This window comes from Halichoerus grypus, chromosome 1 (genome assembly GCF_964656455.1).
Source record: "Halichoerus grypus chromosome 1, mHalGry1.hap1.1, whole genome shotgun sequence".
Classification (NCBI taxonomy): Eukaryota; Metazoa; Chordata; class Mammalia; order Carnivora; family Phocidae; genus Halichoerus; species Halichoerus grypus.
The window spans coordinates 57,570,446-57,582,141 of NC_135712.1; the positions used below are offsets into that span (position 1 = coordinate 57,570,446).

General features: G+C 39.3%; 1 pseudogene; it reads left to right on the forward strand.

Moving 5' to 3' along the window:
• The first annotated feature begins 6,687 nt into the window (after positions 1-6,687).
• Positions 6,688-6,759, forward strand: LOC144380220 (U4 spliceosomal RNA; annotated as a pseudogene).
• Positions 6,760-11,696: the final 4,937 nt, after the last annotated feature.

Genomic DNA, 11,696 nt, shown 5'->3' on the forward strand with positions numbered 1-11,696 from the left:
TCTGTTGTTTCACACAGACCAGCTGAATTCAACTCTTAGAATTTAGCAAAACTCCCACAGGATCAAAGGATTGTAAAATTTGCCTTCTTTCTGACCTTCTAGTGCATTTCTTTAAAAAGAAAAAAAAAAAGAAGAAGAAGGAAGAAGCTCATATTTCTCCTTAATTATTTCTAGTGATATCTTAGGGTCCACCAAATTTAGGGAAGCCTCTGCCTTCTATGACGCTTACCATTTAAATGAGATAGAAAAGGTACAACCCCGAGTGACGGAGGCTAGCCAGTGTCACCCTGTGTTCGGCTACTATGCCAAGCACTACGCAGCTGTTATTCGCCCTGCACCTACCCAACTGTCTGAAGGGAGTTTTCATCTAACCAGTTCCTGGGACCACAAACTGGTGTAGGTTAATTAGTTCTGGGGATGGACAACTGAGGGGTTTGCCCTCAACTTAGCTGAGCCTCTGGAAGCATCTTCTGGCAGCTATTCCAAAGTGGGAAATGGGATGGGGTCAGAATGTTCTGATCTCATTTGTTGCTCTCTCCAGACAGAAATTAATAGACCATGGTGCTATTCCATCGTAGCTTTCTTTTATCTCATTTGGGAGTGAGGAGCCAGATTTTCTCTAACTTTTGTATATCTACATAGTGACCAAGAATGTAAAAAAAATGTTGAAACCAAAAGGATTTAAAATAGGGGAGTTGTTACATGTTCTATCTCATGTGTCCTGGGATGTGTCTTGGTTTGAAGAAATAGGTCATAGCTACAGTCCGCTAATCTCATCTGCTTCCCGTGCTAAGGAGAGTTTTATATCGGGGTCCTAAAATTCATGCAGGGAATTCTTCCAATTGAATCTCATTAATAGTGACTTAGCATTTTCCAGTGTCCACTATTAGCATCTTCTCTGGCTGCCATGCTAAATCAATCGGTCATTACCAAACTTCCTCTCATAATCCAGCAATGTCTTTTTAAATTTCAAATTTTAATGTATTTTTAAATTTCAAATATTTATATTTTATTATATGCCCTTTTCTGAGTGTAAAAATAATATTTTGAAAGAGAAAATTAAATGAATACATGTTTATTGAACACTTTTGAAATAAATATGTAAACAAACATTCCAAAAAACAGGAAAAAAAGTCAACCAGTCATGCCATCTCATGGCTCTTGTGTGTTTTATTTATAGGGTTGGGCTCATCCTTACATAATTTTATTTTATGCTGCTTTCCACTGGATGTTCTATCACTAGCATCAAAGAACCTTGTAAACACCATTTATAAAGGTTGTAGTATATTAGCACCAATATAAAAGTGCTGACTGTGGTCAGACTGCCCGTAAGCAAAGGGCTGATGGGTTGCAGCTTGCAGGGTGAAAGACTCTGGGCAGCTTCCTTCACAGCTATTGGCCTCAGATTTCCATAGGTCGCTAGTCTGTGTCACTTATTCTCTCTGTGCTTATTATATTTATTTGGCATCACCTATGGTATCATAATGATACTGGTGCCTGGGTCCTATCCCCAGAGATTTCTATTTAAATCAGTCTGGCTTGCAGCATGGGCTCCACAAGCAATTTTAATGTGCAGCTAAAGTCAGCAACCACTGTGATTCACCCAATTCAAAGGCAAAATTGCTCCATTTTTAGTCTCAAATCCAGTTTCTTTTTATTATTCTTGAGTCAGGTTTTGTGAGAAAGAGTATCAACGCCCTTCAGGCAAAGACCACCAGAAACACATCTGAGGTTGAGAAGTTGGGTTCATCGTTTGTCACAGTAAGGGAGAACATTCACCCTGGGGAACTGTGGGGTGTCTCAGGAACAGGATGTTGAAATTATTGTGGATCTGGGCTCTGGCTGGGTAATTCTAGACAAGGTTAGTAACAGGATGTTGAAATTATTGTGGATCTGGGCTCTGGCTGGGTAATTCTAGACAAGGTTAGTAACAGGATGTTGAAATTATTGTGGATCTGGGCTCTGGCTGGGTGATTCTGGAGAAGGTCCAGAAGAGCAAGGGTTTAATATAGATTGGTGCTGTCAGAAAGCAAGGATAATTCTGTGGCTGGGTATCTTAACATATCTACAGGGAGGTCAGCCTGGAACAAGGATAAAGCTGTCACGGGTAAAGAAGCAGCAATCACTCATTTCAGCCAAGAGAGGGGATGTTTGGTATCTATGGGTTGCCTGGTGACTTTCTGTTTCACTTTTATGGTTTCGAGTGACCTCATCTGATGTTGATGTTCTGTGAGATTGTGTCCAACAGGAGAATAATATGGACTACATACGAGCAACAGGCTGGCTGGTGATGACACGGAGTGACACCTAGCTTTGAGTGTCAGACCAGTTCCCTGATGGCAGGGGCTTTTTTTGTGTTTGTCCGGTTTTTGTTTTTCCTCAAAGGATTTCCAAATTCCTTCACTTTACTTTAACATGTCAAGAGCTGAAGGTAGACCCGGGGATCCTGATAGCCATATAAGTGATGGAGCAGAGCGAGCTTGGCCATCCCTCTAAGACAGAGATTCTCAACCTTGGGTCCGCGTTGGAATCACTTAGAGTTTTTAAAAATACAGAGGTGGGGGTGGCTGTCTGGCTCAGTCGGTAGGGCATGGGACTCTTGGTCTCAGGGTTGTAAGTTTGAGCCCCATGTTGGGTGTAGAGATTACTTAAAAATAGAATTAAAAAAAAAAAAAATACAGATGTATGGGTGGCACCCCCAGAGGTTAATTTAATTGGTTTGAGGTCTAGCCTGGGTATTGGGAACTTTAAAAGCTTCCCAGTGATTCTAATGAGCAGCCATTATTCAGGAGCCCTGCCCTAGGAGAGGTCCGTGCCTTTAGGGAACAACACTGTGATAGTTTGATGATATTTGCTTTTAGTTAAATATCTAACTATTTAGGAAAATAATGTCAATGTCACCTATTAACTTGCCCACTGTTACTCCAAAACTAAACATCCTGAGGCAAACAGGCTTGACCAAAAAAGGAAAAGTATTTTCTGCAACATAGTTACACATTCTTACATGCTTGCAGAATTTAATACAGTTAAGGAGTTTATTTTCCAAACTAAAAATAGGGAGACACGTTCCCATAAGCATTTTTCTCGTTTCTAAAATTGTTTATTTGAAAACTTTACTGGGTGTTTACATATTTAATTTTAATCAATTCCTTTCAGAAAAGAATAAAATTACTCCGAGTCTTAATTATCCTTGAAATTCAGGGATATAGATGATCAAGTTCAACAGAATTTCACTATCTGGCTGTAAATATGTGGCAAATACTCAGTCTGGCTTTTCCAACCTCTGCTCCGAATTCTCCTAGCAAAACTCTCACCCTAAGAAATGATCTCATCCCAGTAAAATGCTAATACTACCCATACTAGGTATGGGTACAGAAATAGCAGTGAGACTAAACATATTTTCAATGTAATTAAAACTCTTCTTAAGCTTAAGCTGACTTTTGACAACTTTGGAGTTTATGAGTCCGTGTCTCATTAAGGGAAAAATATTCGTTTGTCTTGAAATTACCATATAGGTCTCCTACATTAATTTTTCAATAAATTCGATAATGCCTCCATTTGCACTATGCATGGAGTAGATGACTGACTGCTCTCTCAAAAAGGGAATGTAGCCTTGTCCCCAACAGTCTGTCAGCCTTAAGAAATTCTGTGTCACGGAAAAGTGGAAGTAAGACTAATTCCCTGTCCCTGAAAACGGGAGGTCTTTTTTCCTTCTAATCACACTCTTCAGGAATTAGCTGACAAAAGCATCCTGAGGAGGGCACGGTGGCATCCCAGTAATCGTCACGAGCTGCAAACTCTGGCCTAATGGTTTATGACAGATCCACCAGCAGGGTCCTGCCACACCACACAGCAGCCCTTACTCACGGACTCTGACTGACGTGGGCAGTCTGTCGCCCTCCTAATGCCTCTTCACTCCCAAGGAGCCCTTCCTCCCTCTTGGCTCAGCTCCATGCACCTGAGGAGATTGACCAGGGCATCAGTGTGCTTCCCTCTCCGTGCCTCAGCAAGGCCAAGGGAACAAACCCACGCCAGGTAAATAGTTCAGAGGGATGATATAGGAAGAGTCATGAGGAGGGGCAGGGGCTAAGGGGCAGAAAGTCCAACGGAGAGGCTCGTTTGCCTTGATTTGGCTGCCACAGGAAAGGTGGAAACTCCGGAATGGCTGGCTGAATGGGTAGCCGGAATACTGTGGGAGCATTTGCTCCGCTCCGAGGAAAGGCTGAGCCAGCAGGGAAAGTCCCAGAGGGGAGGGGGCAACTTCCTGAAGGGGAAACTGCGGGAGGGCTCACCGTCCAGAGCCTCAGGAGGAGTATCCTGGAGTAGTGGGAAGAGGAGGCTAGCTACTCTGGTCACCCCAGAACAGCAACAATCAACTGCAACCTCAACGGCAGTTACTTGCTCCAAGCCCCGCCCCTGGTCTGCACCCATTGGCTTCAGGTTCATAACTCCTGACTTGATTGGCTGATGAAATACACCAGAAGATGCTACTCTGCACCATTGCCCCTTTACTACCAAAGACCTTGGAAGTCTTAAGGCCATGTTTGTTTAAAAAAATATAAAAAATACATAAATAAGGGTGAAAAGGAACCCCAAGGATTTTATTGCTATGTTAATTTAAAGTTTTGGACCAGTGGATTTCTGGCAAAGAGCTGATGGACACTGTTTTCCTAGAATTCCAGAAGTGGGTGTCCTGGGTAAGACAGGGAGGTAGAGATTTTAAAATATGAGGAGGTAGGTTGCTGGATTAGGAAAAAAAGGGAGAGAATGGCTCTTTGGGACATGTAGGAGAATGAACAGGCTAGGTGGACTTTCACTTCTGGAACATTTATGTGGAGAAATTTTTAGGAATAATGATATACTCATTTCTTTTTCCTAAACATACTATGTAAAGGATATTTTAATTGAAATTACTTAGTGATATTACCATAAAGCCAATTTTCATATTTCCACTCTCATTATAAAATATTTTAGGAGACATTTTGTAATGATTTTGAAATCTAGATACTTACTTGTTATATGTGATATCTCTTTATAATTTTACTCACCCAAAGCCTTTGTGAAGTTATTTCAATGCCTATAAAAAGGTTTGTGCAGAGAAGAGAGGTCATAGAGTGGGGAAATGAAAGGCGAATCCACCCAGGACAGAAATAAATGCTGGAGAATGGCTGATCAAATTATCCACCTGGTCTGCAGAGAACCTTTCAGACTTCATATTGGTCTTGCAGTGGCCATTAAACAATAGACTTTGCCGAAGGAAATTATTTTCACCAAGTTAGCAGTGTAAATCCACTTGGGGGATGGTCAGTCAAGAAAAGTAAGAAAGGCTTTCAAAAGTGATAAAGTGCACATGATGTTTTAAAGACATTAAGATTGAGATTGCTTCTGAGAGACATGCAAGTTATCTTCTATTAGAGCTAGAATTAGATTAGCAGGTGAAGTAATCACTGTTGTCTATTCTCTCACGAGAAAGATATAAACATTTACTTTAAAGATTTTTAAAATATTTATTTTCCGTTCTTTGTTTCATCTCTTTCTCCAGGCCCACTTAATTCTACCCCAATAACTACAAGGAAGAAGAACTGTATCTCCCCCCTTAATTTTCTCTAATTTACTTGGGTGGAATTCAGTGGAAAATAAATAATTTAGTCATGATTTGTTTCTGTAATATCTACTGTGAGTGATTTCCTCTCATCTCTTATTTGCCTTTTTAAATTTTAATTATGCTCTCTAAAAATCTCACCAGTATTAAATTTATTTTTTATATACAAACCTATTGATGCTTTTTGTCTGTGATTCCTTCTTTCATTTTTGAGTGAAGTCCACCTTTTATAGCTAAGAAGTTTAATAATATTGTAGGGACCAAAGGCAGGCCACCCCCAAACGGGCCACTTTGGCATGAAGATTATTTTGAGTTAAAAAGCAGTCAAGGGGCACCTGGGTGGCTCAGTTGGTTAAGTGTCTGCCTTTGGCTCAGGTCATGATCCCAGGGTCCTGGGATCGAGCCCTGTGTCCCAGGGCTCCCTGCTCAGCGGGGAGTCTCCATCTCCCTCTCGCTCTGCCTCTCCCCCCTGCTCGTGCTCTCCCTCTCTCTCTCTCTTGCTCTCTCTCAAATAAATAAATAAAATCTTAAAAAAAAAAAAAGCAATCAAAACTCAGCCAATTCAGGGAAAACTCTTTACCACTCCAACTGCTTATAAAAATTTAGATAAGAGGGCCTCCAGGAAAAGAGCAATCACCAAAGATAACTACATCATAATAGGAACTAGGTGTGGTAGATTGGGAGGAACCTAGCAAGGCCTGTTTGATCAAAGTCCTCTATGTCCCATTTTTTTCTAAATGGCCCAGCAAACATTTGTTCGTTAAACATTTATTCTTTTTCCTCTTCCCAGGAATTGCTTTCCTTGCCTTTGAAGTCCCACACCCCCAGCCCCTTCTCTTTAGTTCAGGATGAACTTTATACCTCATTTTGCCTGACTGTCTTTGGAATATTCATGTCTGCATGGAATCCCTGTACCTATGAAATTAAGTTGGATTTTCTCTGTTAATCTGTCTCATGTCAATTTGATTCTTGGTCTGGTTAAGAGGACCTTGAAGGGCAGAGAGAATTCTTCTTCCTCGATAATATTACAACCTATTTACTTCTAATTATTAATGAATTTTTAAAAAAACTCAAGTCCCTTCAGAATTATTTCAGTATCATAGCCAATGAGGTTTATCCGAGGCGCGATTATTGCTAATTGAAAACTTTTCAGTTCATAGTAAATGCCGCAAGAGTGGTATAGCCGGTGTGCTATGATCATTCAGTAGAAGCAAGGTCATGATCACTTTTGACTGAGATGGTCAATGAAGTTTCTCCAGAGGAAACAGGATTTGATCCTTAATAAGACAGGCGGGACTGGTTGATTGGATGAGTATAATGACGGTCTCAAGCAAAATAAAAATCGCCTTATCTGTGTTATTTCTATATACATGGGAGCCTTCAAGAATACAGAGATAAAGGATGAAGACAGATATCAATAGTGTAGTATGTGATGTGGGGCCACCAGTGAACCGTGAAGAAAGAATTCTTGAGACTTTTTGTGCAAAAAAGGTGCTTTTATTATAGCTGGGGGACAGGACCCATGGGCTGAGAGAGCTGCACTGGATTGCGAGGAGTGCCTGGTTATATACTTTTTGGTTAGTGGGGGTTAGGCATAGCACAGGTCTCTAAGGGATTTGTGCATGTTAAAAGCAAGGTCTCCAAGACCTTGGAGGGCTAGCTATTGTTAAGACAAGGTTGCTTTTATTGTTGTCTAGTAAAACATTAGTTATGAGACGCTTCAAGTGTAGATCAGTGGGCTAGATGTTTGAAAGGTGATTGCTAATATAGATCTTGGGGAGGGAGCATGTTTACGGTTATCAGAGGGAAGTAGCACTAACAAGAGCAAAAGTATAGTGGTAAAACATTAAAAGAAGTCTTTGGGGGAGCTGTAGGACTGTTGTAATCTGTATGCCTTAGGAATTCTGCCTGGAGACCTAGAGCCAAGCAAAGTCCAGCCTCTGTTCTTTATCTCTTGTCAGTGTGTATAATAAAAGCAGTTATGTTGGTCATTGTTGGACTAGGTCATTGAGAGAATGTGGCCACTGGTTGACCCTTAAGCTGGACCCAGACTCCTCACTCCATCCCATGTCCTTGGAGTATATATCCTGCCCACTGTTCCCACAGGGGGACCCATTTTCAAGAACGGAGCCTTAAGAGAGCAATGTGTGTTGACACTATCTGAACAGTATGTGGGACGGAACCTAGGTAAGCCGTCTATATAAACTTTTAGGACTCTGGCAGGTGGGTGCGGAGATCTACATATCTTGCTGCTGCCTAAAACAAACCTGTTCCCTCAATCTCTTCTTGCTCTTCAAACACAGGGTCCAGTTTCAGAGTTCACTTGGGAAGCTCCCGAATTTGCAAAGCAACAATTATTCATGCAAGGAAATAGTGAACTTTTTCTGAGAATTAGAGATTGGCATAGATGAAGTAATGTCTTAACAGATTTTGATAGATAAACTAAGCTTACATATACATGGAGTTTTGTGAAATACAGTGATATGTTTGGGATAGTCTCCGTTGTTTACTGTAGTGAGCACTGGAGCAATTATCATGGGTCTTGATAGACAGGTAGAAGACTGTCTTCTTCTTTAGGAAGTTAAACGGTAAATAGTAAATACAATGGAAATTAAGGTAGAAAGACCAGGGAGCTGAGGAAGGTGTGGTTTAAAAAAAAAAAAAAAAGATCTCAAAAGATCAATGATCTGGATTCTAAGGATGTCCAGTGTATGGCCATTAGAATGTATTATAAAGTGAATGGAAGAAAATCTTTAAAAATTTTTTTGTTAAGTTTTAGCAGAAACACGTTCACACATGTACACACATGTATTAGGTTTCCAACTCAATTAATTTTCATGTATATATCAAACTGTGAAAATACAGCCCATAGAAAAATACAGAGTATTTTCAACAACTCAGAATATTTCCTGTCCCTCTTTCCAGTCAGTATCCCTTCCCTAGAATTACCTTTATTTGGGTTTCTATTACCCTTGAATATTTTGCCTATTCTTAACATTTCTTATAAATGGTACCAAATAATATGTATTCTTTTGTCCCTGACTTCTTCCACTCATTATTATTTTGTGAGATTCATCCCTGACATAGTTTTCTTCTTTCTTTTTTTATTGCTGTGTAGCATCTAATTTTATGAAGATTACTATAATTTACTTATCCTTTCTAGAGTTGATACCATTTGAATTGTTTTCAATTTTGGCTACCACAAATAAGGCTTCTGTTACATTTTTGTATATTTCTTTAATTTTTTAAAAGATTTTATTTATTTTATTTTGACAGAGAGAGAGAGAGAGAGAGCACAAGCAGAGGAAGCGGCAGGCAGAGAGAGAAGCAGACTCCCCGCTGAGCAGAGAGCCCCACGCCCGGGCTTGATCCCAGGACCCTGAGCTGAAGGCAGACGCTTAACTGACTGAGCCCCCTGGTCGCCCCTTTTTTGTATATTTCTTTTGATGGGCATATTAATTCATTTCTTTTGGGTGTATATATCTAGGAGTTAATCAGTGGGTCAAAGGGCATGCAAAATACAACTGTAGCAGATACTGCCAAAATGATTATGCCAACTTAAACTCTCACCAATCTTGCCAATACTTGGCATTGACAATCTTTTAAAAAATGTTAGTTATTCTGTTGGATGGTTGGTATTATTGTATTTGTAAATTTAATTTTCATCTAACTAATGCATGTTGAGCACTTATCTTTTCATGTGTATATTGACCACTTGAATTGTATGAAGTGCTTATTTGAGTGTGTTGCCTGTTGTTAAAAATTGAATTATGTGAGACTTCCATTTCCGGAAGATGGAGTCTCTGTACTTTTTCCTATGCCTTGCAGTAAGTACAGCTAAAAGCCCTGGACATTATATATAAAACAAGCATGAGAAGACTCTTAAAGATGAAGGGAAGGGAGGCCAGAGAGGTACCTTGAGATCTGAATAACTGACCGAGATAAGTTCTTTGAGTTTTCTTTTTGCCTCAGTTATCTCAGACTGGGTACTGGAGAAGCTGGAAACCTGGAAATGCCAGTAAGTACAGATTTTTAAAAGACTTCAAAAAAAGCCTGTTCTCTCTAGCCAAATGACCAGGAGTGGGGCAGTCTAGCAAGACAGAAAATGTTTACCACTAACTGCTTTACTCCAGCCAAACTCCACAGGAAAACTTGAACCATCCCCTCCCTCACATACAAATACACACATCAGCAAGAGCTGAGTGGGAAGCTTACACTTGACTCATGCCAGACTTTACAAGGTGCCAGAACCCTGCCCCTACTCCCATACCTACCAAAGAGGGTGGTGTAGAAAAGGTCTAGTGGGAACTAGGTCTTTTATTCCCACCTTGCAGTAAAGATGCACCTCAGGTCCCTGTGATTCAGTGGAGACCATATTGGAGCTTGTACTTCCACTCCCACCTGAACAAGTTACCCTTGCTCTCCTCACTGGGGTGATGTCAGAGGAAGACAAATAGAAAGTTTGGTTATTCACCATCATCCAGATATAAAAAGGTTATTATCTCTCATGGTATAAGTGGAGGCCATGCAGGAGCAGTAAGAAGAGGGGTACCCCATTACTGCTTCTTAGCAATAGAGACACTTAGTTTCCCATAGCTCTGTGTCAATGAAGACTGAGTACAGAACTTTAGCTTCCATCCTGACCTGCCAGTAACAAGATAGTGTCCCTACTTTTGCTAGAGCAGTGTTAGAAGAGGACTGCTAAAACACAGGATTTAAATATGGTCCAGAATCTTATAATATCCACAATGTTCCAATGTCAATTAAAAATTATCCATTGTGCTCCAAGATTTAAAATGGATTCCAACTTAAAAAACAGATAATAAACAGATACCAAATCCAACATGACACACATTTTAGCATTACCTGAAAAGAATTTAACATAACCATTATAAAAATACTTCAGTGACTAGTTATAGCACAATTGAGGCTAATGAAAAAAATAGAAACTCTGGGCAAAGAAATAAAAAGTTATAGAAAAACAAGAAGGTGATATAAAGAAAAACCGAATGGAAATTTCAAAAATAAAAAATAATAAATGAAAAAATTAAAAAGCAACAAATGGGCTCAGTAGCAGACTGGAGAAGACAGGGGAAAGAACTTGAGGAGAGAACAATAGAAATGACCAATTCTGGAAAACACAGAAAAATTGACTGAAAAAAAAAATGAACACACCTTCAGGAACATGTGGTACTAAAACGCAAGATCTAACATTTGGGTCTTCAGACTTCCAGAAGGAGAGAATATAGAGAGTGGCACAGAGAAAGTATTCAAAGAAATAATGATTGAAAGTTTCACAAATTTGGAAAAATACAGACCTACAGGGTCAGGAAGAGTTAACTCCAAACAAGATTAACCGAAATAAATTTATCTCAAGACAGAAGTTAAACTTCAGAAAACTAAAGATGAAGAAAAAAATCTTGAAAGCAGTTATAGAGAAGTGATATATTACTTATAGGGGGAAAACTATTCAAATGATAGCAGATTTCTTATGATAAACTGTGGAGGCCACAACATTTTCAAGTGCTGAAAAAAAATGAACTTATGAACCCTATATCTATATCCAGGGAAAATATTATCCACAAATTAAAAGAGAAATCAAGACACTAGCAGATGAAGGAAAACGGAGAGAATTTGTCATCAATAGATCTACTCCTAAAAGAATGGCTACAGGAAGTTCTCTAAGCAGAAAAAATATAATAAAATAAGGAATCTTGGAACATCATCAAGTAAGAAAGAACATGGTAAGCAAACTTGTGGGTAAACACAAAAGACTTTCTTCTCCTTTAGAGTTCTCTGAATTATGTCTGATGGTTGAAGCAAAATTATAACACTGCCAAATGTAGTTCTCAATGTATATAGAGGCAATGTGTAAAACGATTATAGTATAAATAGAAAAGGGTAAAGGAATGTAAAGGGAGGTAAGCTTTATACACTTCCTTAGGACTGCTAAAGTGTTGACACCTTAAACGGGTCATAAGGTAAACAGTGATAAGGTATACACATACACATATATACACATATCTTCACTTATGTGTTACATTATACATATATACAATACATAAAAATGTAATATTTAGAATAACCATTAAGA